This window comes from Polypterus senegalus, chromosome 3, assembly GCF_016835505.1.
Source record: "Polypterus senegalus isolate Bchr_013 chromosome 3, ASM1683550v1, whole genome shotgun sequence".
In the NCBI taxonomy this organism is placed as follows: Eukaryota; Metazoa; Chordata; class Cladistia; order Polypteriformes; family Polypteridae; genus Polypterus; species Polypterus senegalus.
Window position 1 is genome coordinate 219624141 of NC_053156.1, and position 16341 is coordinate 219640481.

Sequence of the window (16341 nt, forward strand, 5' to 3'; positions counted from 1 at the left end):
ATTTTATAGTCAAGTTCAAGTTGGGGAGCATGCACTAGTACAGTGAGTTGCCGCACCCACTACACGACAAAACAACCCGGGATCCCGGTTGGCAACCCCCCAGGCAGACACGCAGTCCAATCCCACCCGCTGGAAATGACCCTCTATCTGCCGCAGCCAGGTGTTATGTGGGCGACCCCTTGGCCTGGTCCAGCCACTCGGGTCCCCAACAATGAGGATCTTACGAGCCAGATCACCCTCGGGGAATGCACCACATGGCCGTAGTGCCGTAACTGACGCTCCTTCACAATGCAGGTAATGTGCCTCATTCGGGACTCCGTTAGCAAATGCAAAACCAACAGTACCCAAGGATTTTCCGGAGAGACACAGTACCAAAGGAGTCCAGTCTTCGTCTCAGGTCACTGGATAGCGTCCATGTCTCGCAACCATATAGCAAAACAAGAAGCACCAGGACTTTAAAGACTTGGACCTTCATCCTTTTGCATAGATATTGGGAGTGCCACACACCCCTTTCCAGTGACCTCATGACCCCCCATTGCTCTCCCAATCCGTCTACTGAGTTCACAGAAAGAGTCACCAGAGACATGAATGTCACTGCCAAGGTAAATAAACCTCTCAACAAGGTCAGCACTCTCTCCACAAATGGACACATGCTGATGGCTGTGCCCAAGAGGTCACTAAAGGCCTAGATCTTGGACTCCTCGCTCAGTCTCTCCAGCGCCCCAATCAGAGCCTCCATTGGCTCTGTGAAGACATTTTATAAAAGTACATTTATTTCATGACTAGAGGATTAGGCAAAAATATAAAAAGGTCAACGTTCATTTGTTGTGTATTTCTTTGGAGTCTGTCCAAATTGTAGTGTGTTATGTGTTTTTATTAGCTTCATTTCAAGTAAGTGGTGTACAATTAATATTTACCCTTTAGGTTCAGTGTTCATTTTGAGCCTCCACTCATCAACATTGCTGTACTTTTGGTATATATGTATGTTGTCTTTTGACAACAATTTTTGTTTTCTAGAGGTTTTATATTTTCCTGTTTCGATTCCAGAAGGCTGATGTACTGTATACCGAGTAGTATTTAAAGCAGGATATTGACTTGAACTATTCATGGACTGGAATGGCATGTTTTAAAGTATACTTTTATTTGTAATATTTACACTGTGGATGTTTGTTATATGGGTCTCTATATAATTTCCACCAGTGTTTATTGCAGGATGTGTGCGTTTACATTTCTCTTCATAGTGTTTTAATATTACATTGCTTTACAAGCTCTAAGTTAAAAATGATGCAGCCTTTAACCTTGTCTAATTTCTGGAACATTTACATGATGAATTTAAGGTGTAGTACTGATTTTACTCACAATTTAGCTTCTTCCTGACATTCGTTGTTTATAATTTTAACTCCCAACTGTAATCTTGCCTATTACAGCTGAGGTTTGGTTAAATAATAATACTGCTAACATATGAGTACAGATGTTTAAAGTACAAAAATGGAGCAAGATCAATGCCTCATTGGTGCCTGATAGCTAGAGTTGATTACAAGCTTAGTTACTGGCTGTATGGGGTTTGCACAGTCCTGTATTCAAATGGTTATTCTCTGAGTTCTTATAATATAATGTTACTGTCCTGTTGTAGGCACATGAGTGAGCATGAGCGATTGGCATCCCATCTAAGATTAATTCCTAAACTGCCCTAAATGTCAGCTTAGAAAATGGATGGATATACTGATTGGTTTAATGGGGCATTGGTACAGAGGTTGAAAGTGAGTAAAGTTCTGAATCTTGTAAAGTAACACTTTTAAATCACCTTGATCCAGTTTTGTGTTGAAACAGGCTTCTGCTCCAGCAGCAGTATTAGAAGTAAGGTAGGAACCAACCCTGGACATCATACCAGACCATTAATTGGCCCACTCATGCACACACCCACACTTACACAGGGCCAGTTTAGAATTGCCAGTCAACCTGACCCATGTCTTTGGGGATGTGAGAGAAAACCACACACACAGGTGCAGGATAAAGATACTACTCCCACATGGACAACCAATGTAATGGAATTTAAACCTGGAATGCTGGATCTATGAGGCAGTGGTGCTAACCACTGTGTCACCTTGGTGAGTAGCAATCATTAATAAAAGTTCAGAAACTCCTAATTTTTTTTTTTTGTGAAAGCATTTTAAACTTTGCAGGAATCTAAAGCAAGTATAAAATTCACAATCCTTAATGAAAACATTGTTAAAACCCTATAGAACTTCTTCACCAGTTTCCATTGTTGGCAATGAATGTGTCAGGCGCACATTCCATTAAAATTTTACACAGTTTAAATTATTCTTAATCTCCAGGGTATACATTATTTTGCTTGGAACAATATATTTATAGTTTATCCTGCCTTGCTGAATCAGGTGAAATCTGATTTCTCAGCCTGCCTATAGAAACATTTTCCTAGACTTTTTTTGAATTGTTGATGTTGGTGCCCACATACATTATTGCGAAATGTACTATCCATGCAAAATGCACTGTAGAGATTTACAGTCCTTTATGAGTGGATGTTACATGAAAGCTACTTTTGAAATGAATACATATGTATACCGTCACATTTGACCATACCAGACCTATGATTTCAACAGATGGCCTCTTGTTGGCAACACTCCAATTACTCAAATGTAATTTGCACTTAACATAAGTGTGTCCTGCCGTTTTGCTACTTGTTTTACATTCAGTAGTGCTGGACAAACAGTAAAGGAAAAAAGTATTCAGGAATTAACAGAAATTGCGTAATCAACACATGCATCATTACATTAACATCTGTTTAGCGAAACCAGAGGCATAATATAATAAACTATATAAACCTTTTCACATCATTTGTGGATTTTTCTGCCGTAAAATGTTGCTTAGCAGCATTCCTGTTTTATACCTGCATGATTAAGGCAGACTTCTGATACTACTTGTAGTACAAGTCATATAGCCCTGTGCAATTTGCGTCACAAAAAATTCCTCCCTTTGTGATTGTAACAACATTCTCAAACCTGGATCATCCAGTCCAAGATTGCAACAGCAGCTGGTACTTAGCAGAAACTACGTTAGTGGAAATGGGACTCATTTAGAATCCCCGACTGCCACCACACAAAAAAAACTTTTGAGAGTTGAGAATGAGTATGAGAAAAAAAACTGGATTCCTGGTGAAAACCCCATGCGAACACGGGGAGGAAATGCAAATTTCACTCGGTGACCTGAAGTAAGATTTGAAGCCAGGATGATGTGCCGAAGAGGCTGCACTGCTAATTCTTGAGAAACTATATCAAATACTCATATTTGTGAGTGTGAACTTTAGCACAACTGTAATTATGATTTGAATAACATAACAAACTAGTGAAGGTAGGCAAAGATTACTTTTTAAGAATGGAACTTGTCCAAGTTAAAGGAAAACCCAGCAGTGAGAAGGTGGCAAAAATGAAGCCACTAGTAAATTAAATCTTTATCATTTACCACAGTTTTTTTTTTTTTAATAAAGAATGCAAGGAAGAATACTGTGGGACCTAGAGAGTCTAAATACAACATTTTTAGAATTAGTGGAAAGCAATGCTGTATATGAAGGCTTAAAACCCAGCATCTCCCTGATAACCACATTTCTATAGTAAAGTATACAGCATCACCTTTATAGAGGCCATACAAAGTACAAATTGCTCTCCTGGATAGCAATATCATCCTTGCAAACATTCTAAAATGGGTAGATTGTCTATCTGTATGGTGAGAAGTAACATCAAACACATAAAGCTGAATGAGTGTTTGTCTGGAATATAAATCCACACCATGGGACCTGTCCCTGCCAAAGTTTACACATATTCCCTAGTTATACAGGGCAAGACTAGGCTGTTTCATTCTGAAAATATTCCCATTGGAGAGCTTTATTTAGTGATGGCACTTGTGCTTAATTGGGGAATTACCATAGGATGCGTTTTTTTGGACATGGCAGAAGCAAGCAAAGAATAGTTTGGGGCCAGAATTTTTTCCCCTGGGGAATTTATTTAGTGACCACTCCTGCACTTTATTCAACTCTAGACTATACAGAATAACTGTACTGTTCAAAAGCCAAAGAATAAGTTTTGTATTTTTCAAGTTAAAGTCCCTAACCCCCAGAAACAGTATACATTAATTTGAGATGGCAAATTGTGTCTGTAAGTCGTCAGTATTCATGAGTGAGACAGAACCTTAATACAAAAATACAATGGCAAATGAAAAGCTGTAAAGACAGTTTTAGAACAAACTGAAACTGAACGATTGGCCAGCAGATGTTAAATGGGATAGCGAAACTGAAGCACACAGCACTGTACGACTCAACCACCATGATAGGCCTGGTGACTTTGGTGACATAAAGCTTCACTGAGGTGCATCAGTAGTTGTGTGGTAAAAGCAAAATGATTATGATCAAGTGCAAGAATAAGAAAGACGCACTATGTATCAGTAACACAATGGGTGCGTCGGTTGTGCGGTTCAGGCAGAGACCATCTCATGTGCAAATAACAGAAAAAAAATATAAGTGTGCAAAGAAACACACTTGCACTGTCCTGATTGTACTATCAGGCTCTGTGTTGGTGACTGTTTCAAATTTTTATCACATGAAGGATGTGTCCTAAATCTGCATCAGTACAACAGTGGACAACAGACATGGCTTTCCCACTGTATTTATGTTGATGTTTCAGTTACACGCAATTACAAAATAAAATGGTTTTGACTCATTTTTCCAGGGATAAACATAACACCAAAGAAGCTATGTCATTGATGAGGTACCAGTCCAAAAGACTTAAAAAGCTTGCATCCATTTTCAAGTGTTGGAGAAAATCTTTTTGTTTCTTAGGCTGACAGGGTTTTGAAGATATTGTAAATAAGTAACTGTTGTTCCAAAAGGGGGCAGCACGGTGGTGCAGTGGGTAGCGCTCCTGCCTCGCAGTTAGGAGACCCGGGTTTGCTTCCCGGGTTCTCCCGGTGTCTGCATGGGTTTCCTCCCACAGTCCAAAGACATGCGGGTTAGGTGGATTGGCGATTCTAAGTTGTCCCTAGTGCATGCTTGGTGTGTGGATGTGGGTGTGTGTGTCCTGCGGTAGGTTGGCGCCCTGCCCAGGATTGGTTCCTGCCTTGCGCCCTGTGTTGGCTGGGATTGGCTCCAGCAGACCCCCGTGACCCTGTGTTCGGATTCAACGGGTTGGAAAATGGATGGATGTTCCAAAAGGATGCAGCTTACTTAAGTTAGCCTTGAGAGAGTGCCATAAGATTACCAATACAAGAAAGGCACTTATCCTGACTTTTGTTTATCTGGTTTAAAGTATGAAGACACTTTCCTAGAATGCAGCCTCCGACCTTGAATCCCAGCACCATGGCTATATTCTATTTTTCATGTTTAGATCTTCCTAGCTTCTGTTTAATAAATGTGCTAACGTAAAAATTAATACTACAGCTGTATACTAAAAATGCTCTTGTATTTTCATAAGTATAAAAGCATTGTCTGAACAAAGAATTAGAATATCTGTGATTACAGTACAGGACTAACATGTAGCACAGTATGCTCCTTAGACATTTTTGATAAATAAATTTCTTATATACTTGGAGGCTAGAGAGCTTTTGTATTCCATTGTTAAAGTGAACTGGAGTTCAAGAAGGATCAGAAATTGAGAATTTTTTCCCTAACACAAGCCAGAAATATTCTTAAATGATGATCCGTGTTGAGATTCCCCACACATCATAAATCAGTAGACAATAATCACTGAAAAACAAGACACATTTACAAGAACTCCGTCTTTCCCTACTTGTGATGAAGAAGATCATAGACAAAACTAAAGTATTTTTCGATGCTCCAGTTATTTCAGTCATGGGCCGTGATAGAGAAGGTCTTTTAAGTAAATGTCTAGTGAGAAGGAGATGTGAAGGTTAATAATTTTTATAATCGCTCAGAAATGTCCTCAGCTGTTTCCTTATCACTATATCTTCAGCAAGAGTGGCTTATCATGTGTTACAAACCAGTTCTTGAATTTGTTTTATCGTGGGTTAGGTCTGTTACATTCTGTACATGACATGCCACAGAAAAGTGCATAATGCGGAGTGCTGACAGACACTGTGTACAGTACTTAAATATTTGAAAGACCCAAGGCCAACTCCATGTCATATACCAAGATTACTGAAAATGCAATGCAGTGTAATCGGTTCATCCATCCATTTTGCAACCCGCTGAATCCGAACACAGGGTCACGGGGGTCTGCTGGAGCCAACACAGGGCACAAGGCAGGAACCAATCCCAGGCAGGGTGCCAACCCACTGCAGAACACACACAAACACACCAAGCACACACTAGGGCCAATTCAGAATCGCCAATCCACCTAACCTGCATGTCTTTGGACTGTGGGAGGAAACCCACGCAGACACGGGGAGGTAATCGGTTCAGTTCAGATTAATTATATTTATAAAGTAAAACAAAACTGTTATGTGCACTCTTCACCACCACAGAATAAGAGTCTGTAATAGGCAATAAGCAGGTGCTGTCCAGGAAAAAAAATCACCATATGATTTGAGTGTGCATCTGTCGGTAAACCACTGCATCTGTATCTGATTCAGCATGCAGACAAAATAAATAGGATTTGAGTACACGTGCCACACCTCTGGCACACATTTTGAATCATGGAAGATGCGTCCTCAAATTAGATGATTTTAGGGCATACTAGCAGCACTGCTCCTATATCAAGTCAGTCTGCACACTTTTGTGTGGGCCATTATTTATTACAAGTCATGGCAGAATATACTATCCATCCATCCATTATCCAACCCGCTATATCCTAACTACAGGGTCACGGGGGTCTGCTGAAGCCAACCCCAGCCAACACAGGGGGCAAGGCAGGAAACAAACCCTAGGCAGGGCGCCAGCCCCACCGCAGGGCAGAATATACCCATTGAACAAACAGAGCTGCTGAGACGAATGCAGGCCAGTAGATGCAACTTTGGAAGATTTAAAAGTCCACCTGTGATGGAGCTGTGCACAGACAAGTGAACAGTACCAAACATCATATTTGGACCCCAGGCCCTTAACCTCCAAATCCAAGAACAGGCTGGATATTTTTAAAATGCATTAAAAATTCTTCACTTCAGAACACAGTTTTATCTGGCAAATTAATGTACAGTATGATTGTGAAGAAATAACTTTGGCTTGAAAAATACCAAATTTATCCTTTAAGGAAAAAAAAGAGACAATTAAGGATACTGCGTCTTAACTGCAAGTCGATTAAAGCAAAAGAACTGTAGGTTCCACTTACAGCACTATCTGTGTACTAATGAAGTGCCTGGAATGAAAACCTGCCATCGTGGATCTCCAGGACCCGAGTTTGACACTCCTGTTCTTTAGACTTCCCAGACATCACAGTTGCAACAGACTGCACTCCTGTGCAAGTAACGCCAACGGCAGTACTGTTGAGGTTGGCTATGAAAACACAGATCATTCCATAACATTGACGTACAAGGTAAGTGCTTTTAAATGACGGTGATGTGTACGGCCATCACTCATTGAGATCCATGGTAAACCCCTCCGCAGGAATTGAGGTTAAAAGTCCTCATCATTCCTTGTGCCCCTTAAGCTGCATCATTCTTTTTGGCTGCTAAAAGCATTCTGTATCATTGCACAGAAATGTATATTCCAATCATTATGAAGTATGTTCATGGTGTCGGGATGCTTTAAGTATTAGCAATCGCATGCTAGAAGGCTTACAATCAAACAGTACAATTCCAAAGGAGCATTTTAAAATGTGTGCCAATAACATTCAATTATTTAATGCAAACATTCAGAACTACTATGTGCTAGGCATTTAATCAGCTGGCTATTGTTTGCCTTGCAGTCTCACTTACTTTCTTATTAGTGCATTTTCTTTTTTTGTTGTTATAGGTTTATATATTTTTTTCTTCTTCTTTGGCAGCTGAAAAGACCACCCTTTCTCTCTTTTATGTTGTGTTCTATATTATTTCAATATAATAAAATAAATTAAAAAAAAACTCCAAACAAGATAAACAATAACTTATGCCCCTTATACCCCACAATACACCACTCCTTGGACTTCACACTTAATGTAATGGACATTAAATCTGCAGATTCTTTAATTTCAGTCTTCAGTCTGTGTCGGTATGTGTGTCGGTTTGACAGGTAGGGCAGCACAGTGGTGCAGTGGGTAGCGCTGCTGCCTCGCAGTTAGGAGACCTGGGTTCGCTTCCCGGGTCCTCCCTGTGTGGAGTTTGCATGTTCTCCCCGTGTCTGCGTGGGTTTCCTCCGGGTACTCCTGTTTCCTCCCACAGTCCAACGATATGCAGGTTAGGTGCATTGGCGATTCTAAATTGTCCCTAGTGTGTGTGCGTGGCCTGCGGTGGGCTGGCGCCCTGCCCAAGCTTTGTTTCCTGCCTTGTGCCCCGTGTTGGCTGGGATTGGCTCCAGCAGGTAAACTAGTCCTATTCCAAAATCCAACTTGCCTGCATTGAACATGTTTTAACAACATCATGTTGTCTTTGGGCTGAAAGCCAGTAGAGAACGCTGTGACCTGTAATGAATGCCTTTGAGATTTAAAAGAAAACAGGAGGCTGACTAGGCAGTTCACTTCAGAATTCTGTGTTTTCTTTGTCTTGTTTGCATAGTCCTAGCTCAATCAAGAATAAAGAAGGGAGAATTTGTATTTTACCAAACAGTACATTTATTTGTCCCATATTACAATATAACTCTTTTGTACACCCCTTTCCCCTCCACACATATCTGAAAGACATTTATGTAAACATTAGAAATGCATAAAACAAAAAAGATGCCACTGCAGGTGAAAATATCAGCAAGCGAGAAACAATTGTCAGTTATTTATTTCAAAAGCAAAATACAAATGAACCCTTTTTATTCCCCATTTTTTTATTTATAACAAAGACTGGACTATGAAATATAAATGCTGTCCGCTGCAGAAAATTCATTTTTTGTTATAAAACAGCTCCTATCATCCCAAGACCATAATTAATAGAGATACAATACCGGGCAATAGGTCTTGTCTTTACAAATGAATGCTTTACAAATAAGTGCAATTATTTCGATAAGGGCAAACTTGTTTTATGTATGGCACATTTTCTGATCAAATCCATCCCAAAAGAACTAAAGAGTCTACTTACTTCTTTGTCCATTTTTGGAGCACAAGCCGGTTACGTGATTTGCTGGATATCATTTACAAAGTCAGTGGTGGGGAGTGAAACTGACATGGAAGGCTCCTGGCGAGCAGAATCGCGGTCTTCTTGGCTCATCTGTGACTGACTATCCAATCGACATGCTTTACATGTGGGTAGAGCGATGATCTCGGCCCTCAATGTAAATACAGTTTGTTAAAACTGTGAAAACTAATGGAACATTATTTGTTTTAGTAGTACTAGGGTTTACACAGATTCCACATTAAACATGGCAACACAGATGTTCATGTAGCAGCCCACTTCAACAGCCATGGACACTGCAAGAGGGACTTTAAAGTCACAGTGCTTATGGGCAACTTCAGAACACAGCAAGAGAGAAAAGAATGGGAAGTTAAACTCATGTTAAAATTTAATACATTACAACATGGCTTGAACAGAGACAAGAGTTTTATAGCCAGGTATGAGGACTGTTTGCATCTCTCAGACTGACACAGATAGCCTGTCTACAGACCCATATTGTTTTGGGTACAACACCCTAGTACTAAAAACTCATCACAGGCTTCAAAGGACTTTGTTGGACAGTTATCTTATCCAAAGATCTTGACCACACATTGTTCTTCTCTCTCTTGTTAAATTAAACTTAGCCTTAATGAATCTATTAACTTTTTACATTTAAGATTTTTCATTTAAAGATTTACCAATGTTGTTTCTTGTCCTAGTGTGTGGATATAAACACAGGGAACTTCAGTTTCTGTATTACATTTTGCCTGAAGAAGGGGCCTGAGTTGCCTTGAAAGCTTGCATATTATAATCTTTTTAGTTGGCCAATAAAAGGTGTCATTTTGCTTGGCTTTTCTCTACATTATTTGTTTCAGAAATTTTCAGGGTGAAAAACAGAAAAGCTAAAATGTTCTGCTGACTTTTAAACTTCACCCAAACATGGTAGTGGTTTCTAAGCTTTTCATAGAGATTCACTTAAAAATATACTTCTTTTGAGAAAAATAGAAGATCATATCATCCTATAATATACCTGTTATTAAAATGTCTAAATTAAGATGTTGTAAAAATATGACGCATTTTCCTCATTTACAAATTACCCAAAGAAGACTGTTACAGAATTTTACCCATTCCAATTAATGTTGTTATAAAACAATTAATCAATTGCAGCACTATCTGAAAATGATTACAGCTAAAGGAAAAGTTCACACCCACATTATAACTTATTCATTTAAGACTTAATGTGTTCTTACCTCTACTTAATAAAGCATAAATTCTTTCATTCGTTTTGATAGTTTACATTATTTTGTTTTGATAGTTTACATTATTTTGTAAGTGAAGTTTTTTTCTTAGGTGCTCCTAATTTATTAGCCTGTAAAAATTGTCTTTTTTGAATCTGATATACTTTGTTAATCTCCACAGGGAAATTGCCTTTTCACATGACCTTTGGGGGTCAGAGCGCCAGGTCAGCCATTAATGGTACAACACCCTGGGGTAATTTTCAGGTTAAGAGCCTTGATCAAGGGCCCAACAGAGTAGGATCCTATCTGGCAGTACAGTAATTGGATTTGATAATGAATTGCTATTATGGAACATTCATTCTACAAGTAAAGCTTCTTTTTCCTCAAACAAACTATGAATTATTAGTAGTACTGGTTGAGTATACCTGATCTGAAATACCTGGGATCAAAAGTATTTTGGATATTTTCGGATTCTGGAATATTTGCCTATGCATGAGATATCTCGGCAACTCCCATGATCAAGTAGGGAAATGTAGGCAAACCAGCTAAATGACAACTTGCGTGTATAATAAAACTATCACAGAACTGTTTAATATAACATGACAAAAAACGTATACCTCACAAGTAATGAATATGACGTATTGACTGTAGTTTAGTTCCCTTTTAACAGGGCCAGTTATATTTGCAGTGTAGAATGTTTTTAGCTTTTCGTCAGTTTATATCGGCTACTTGTTGTCACTTGTCAGGGAACTGGCCGACCCGTTAGGAAAATTCCACTTAAGGCGTCATGTCAGTGTTCAAAACATTTGGGATTCTGAAGCATTAGGTATATTCAACCTGTATTATAATAAAGTGAGTGTTTTCTTTTGAAAACAGAGAATTAAAAGATTCAACTGCAGGTAGGCCTTACTCAGTCTTTCTTTAAGTTAAAAAAATTAAAAAAAGGTGAAATCCAAGGCAGCACGGACAGGCATATGGCGGGGAAATCAGATTTTCATGGTCAGGCAGTCTGCTTATGCTTTCTAATCCCATTGACCTGTATAATGTCAAATGATCAATCAGCTAAACCATTTCTAGTTATATTTTCCAACAGCCTATTCCTTATCAGTAGTTAAGAAATTCTGATGTTTTGAGTGATCCATTTACCTGGCTCTTACAGGACTGAGGCATCTTTTTTCTTTTACTCGATAAATTTATACACTACTGGTCAAACAGCACCCCCATTTCTCCGATTGTTATTGAAATGTAACCAGTTGAAGTGCAGTGAGAAATCTGAAATGGCACAAAGTTGAGCAGTAAAAAACCTGAATATAAAAAAAACACTTTAGGTTTCCAAAAGCTGAAAAATAATGTAATTTTCAGAATTATATAAAATTGCCCATCTTCCGGGAATAAGTAATCAGAAAGAATAATCAGAAAACAACTTTCTAAGAGCCAGCAGCACCTCGCAGGATAAAAGCCTCAAGCACAGCTTAACAGTGTCCGAAGTAAGTAAGTAATTCTCACTTTCTACGCTTTCTACACTTTCATTCCAGAGTACACTGAGCTGTTAACCTGCGTAAATGTCAATAAGAACTGGAAACATGGGGATGTTTTAAAACCTTTTAGAAATTGCTTTCTTACTGCTGCTCGACCTGTCAAAACTGCAGCTCAAAAGTCAAGTGACGCTTGATTACTTCGACCCCTCTGCTTGAAGCTGTTGTCCTGTGAGGCGCTTATCACACTCTCAGAAACCTGTCGTCTGATTCTGTGTGGCTTCCTCTTCTTCTCCGAGTTCCCACTGATGGTATAGGAAACTCTACTCACTGACCCCTTGGCTTTCTTTGCAAACTATCTAAAAGACATACACTTTGGGAGTTTGACAGTGGTCAGTCTGTCTTCCTTTGTTAATTGCCTTTTACTAACCATTATGATAACAATATACAGTGCAATATTGTCTAAATAATACTTTAGAGGGTATAGCAACACATCATATACAGACAAAGGGTTTTGTAGTTAATCTTCTAAACATGGAACACCTATAGGAATTTTTTGCATCAACTTTCCAGGCTTAATTAACTTCCATTGCTGCAGTTCACCTATATGTTGATAACCCTAACCCTGTTCCTTGTCTAACTCAGAAAATTACATTATTTTTCAATTTGTGGTAACCTAAACATTTTGTATTTTTTTTTTTTTAATTCCAGCAGTTTGCTGCTTACCTCTTTACCAGTTCAGGCTATTCACTAGACTTGAATTGCTTAAAATTTTATAAAAACTGGAGAAATAGGATGCTCTAAAACTTTTGACTTTAGTGTATATTTATATCTTAATACAGTGGGTATAGAAAAGAATCACCCCTTTTTGTTGCTTTACAGCCTAAAATAAAAACACTCACAAAAATAATTTTTCAGCTTTTTTTACGCAATGCAATCTATAACATCCAAGTCAAAGATTTAACAGTTTGGAAAAATAATAATAAATAAAAAAACTGATAAAGGATCACCCAATTAGTAATTTGTGGAACCACCTTTCGCTTTAATTACAGTCTTTTGAGTAAGTTGGGATTCTTCAGTACCAGCTATGCACATCTAGACTAAGCCATATTTGCCCACTCTTCTTTACAGAACTGGTCAAGCTCAGTTAAACTGGATGGTGACCGCTGGTCATCTGCAAACTGCAAATCATTTCACAGATTTTCCGTAGGATTTAAGTCTGGACTGTGACTAGGTCATGCAAGGACATTCACTTTTTTCTCTTTCGGCCACTGTGTGGTCAGTTTTGCTCTGTGCTTCAGGCCATTGTCATGTCACAATGAAAGGTGAGCCTTCTTTCCATCTTCAACTTTCTAGCAGAGGGCAGCACACTTCCTTCAAGAATTTGATGGTATTTTGCCTCGTTCATTTTTCCTTCTACCCCAACAAGTGCCCCAGTCCCTACTGCACAGAAACGCCCCACAACAGGATGCTACCCCCTTCATGCTTTACTGTACGTACGCCGTTCTTTGGGTGGTAAGCTGCATTGGCTTTCTGCCAGATATAAAGCTTGGTGTTGAGGTCAAATAGTTTGGCTTTGGTCTCATCTGACCATAACACATTTTTGCACTTGATTTCAGAATCTTCAAGGTGCATTTTGGCAAAGCTCAAACGAGACTTAATGTGGCCTTTCTTGAGGAGTGGCCTTTTTCTTGCAGCCCTCCTATACAAGCCACACTCATGGAGCATTTGTGATAATGTTGTTACATGCATACAATGATCACTCTTCGCCATAAGGTCCTGCAACTCCTTCAAAGTGGCCTATTGGTAGCCTCACTGATAAGTTTCCTCATTGCTCTTCCATCCAGTTTCTTAGTTATGGACTTTACTGTGCTCCTTGGGGTTGATAAAGCTTTTGTAATCTTTGTATATCCCATCTCCTGACTTGTGCCCATCCACAACTTTATCCCTGAGATCTTTAGAAAGTGCCTTGCCAGCCATAGTCAATTGATTGCTTCCAGTGATATGTCCAAGTACTGTGCTGTGTTTATGAACTACTCGCAGGGATTACTGACGGTCACAAGTGGAAGCCAATTAGCTTGGTGTGCAATGGAGAAGGTGATTACTTACACCTGACTAAGTATTATTTTCGGGGGCATCCTTTAACCATATCAGTATTATTTTTTTGAACTACTGCTATTATTATTTTTTTTTTTGAAGTTTCCATTCATCCATCCATTTTCTAACCCGCTGAATCCGAATACAGGGTCACGGGGGTCTGCTGGAGTTTTGAAGTTTTATTAATTTTATTGCAATCCATACAAATCAATCAAGGTTTTACAAAAAGAAAAATTGAGTTAAGGACAAATCGATCCCCACCCCTGAGAGAGAGAGCAAGACAAACGGCATGAAGTTTAAGGCTTGTATACATACCTAAATAAATAAATTTGATAAGCCAATAGAGATGAATGCAGAAGACAAAGAAATACGGAACTAATTGCTTCCTCTGTGCTTTAAGAGCTTATTTTAAAATATTAAAGATTAGATCCTGCCATGTTTTGAAAAAAATCTGTACAGATCCTCTAACTGAGTATTTGATTTTTTCCAATTTCGAATAGTATAAAACATCAATTTCCCACTGACTTAAAAGAGGAGAGTTTGGGTTCTTCCAGTTTAGCAGAATGAGTCTGCGTGCCAACAGTGTAGTGAATGCAATCACAATTTGTTTGTCTTTCTCCACTTTAAACCCATCTGGAAGAACCCCAAACACAGCTGTTAATGGGTTAGGAGGGATTGTGAGTCCAGGTCTGTCTGAAAGGTAGTTAAAAATTTTGGTCCAGAATGATGTTAATTTGGTGCAGGCCCAGAACATTTGACCCAGTGAGGCTGGGGCTTGGTTGCAACGTTCGCAGGTTGGATCATGCCCTGGAAACATTTTGGAGAGTTTTAGTCGAGACAGATGTGCTCGATATATCATTTTCAGTTGAATAATTGTATGCTTTGCGCATATGGATCTCGAGTGAATTCTCTGCATTGCTACTTTCCACTCCTTTTCCGATATATTGATTGAGAGATCTTTTTCCCAGTGTCCTCTTGGATCTTTGAAAGGGAGGGATTTTAAAATGACTTTATATATTGTAGAGATGGTGTGGTGAACTACTGCTATTATATCTTTTACTTGGATGTTATAGGTTGCATTGAGTAAATAAAGCTGAAGAAGTATTTTTGCGGGCATTTTCCTTTTAGACTTTAAAACAACAAAATGTGAATATTTTAATTATTTTCTATACCCACTGTTCATACATCACTAAAAACTTTAAGTCTGAAAATACTGGGTACCCTTCTCTACAAAAATAGCATTCCTTACAATTTTAAGAGTAACATTTAGGTAGGAAGAAACAAACATACAAGTTAAAAAAATATTTTTTAAGAACAACATCCAGTTAAAATAAGAGCACCTTGTAGCAAGAATACTTTATGCATAGATTTATGCAAAAACTGCATGTTTTCCACAAAATAATCTCTTTTAAAGTTTAACAAGCCAGTAAATTATATTTCATTTATGATAACAGTATCTAAATATATTCAGAAAATGAAGAATTAATATACATACATACATCCATGCGTGTCTGCAGACGTAGACATAGATATATATATCGACATCTGCAGATAGAAGTGCACATTCACAATTAAAAATAACAATAAAAAATTTACAAAAAGAAATAAAAACAAACAGGAAAATTATAGATATTGGAAATACTGTGTTGGAAAGTCTCCAAAAGCATAGTCTTTTCCCCACAAACTACACAAGGGCTCAAATTGCATGACAAAAGAAAATAAGGAAACCCAACAAAGCAGTATCCTTTATATTCATTAGAGAGTAAAGACTGAATTTTTTACAGACCCAATTTTGCCGACATACCATTCTCCACAACTGAAATTTTGACAGTGAAGAAACTTGACAATTAACGTAAATGCATATTGTATAACAAATACCCTTTATGTTAAAAAGAGACCTTTTAAATGTATGATTTTAGACAGACCAACTCTAAAGTATTAATTATTGTTGAAAAGTTCACTTTCAACCAGCCTATTAAAGTTATATTTACTTAGAAAATCATGTGGCTTAGGTTTCTAAAATGGAATAGAGGTGCTAAAGAAAAGTTCCTTATGCAAGTTAAGATATGATATTTTCTCATATCTAATGATCTGGAACATTATACTGTCTTATTGTTGAACATGTAACTCTAATCGTTTTATTATTGAACCTATGGTACTGATGCCATTCTGTTATAATTACATTATCAAACACAATAGTAGTTAATGTATATGTTAAACACTAATCAAAAAAAGTTATTGATTTTGATTTATGATCACTTTAGCTATTTATAACTCTCAATGCACATTTATTCACTGAAAACTACCTGTTTAATCTTCTCATGAGAATAAATTAAGGAATAAATGAAGTAGATATATTT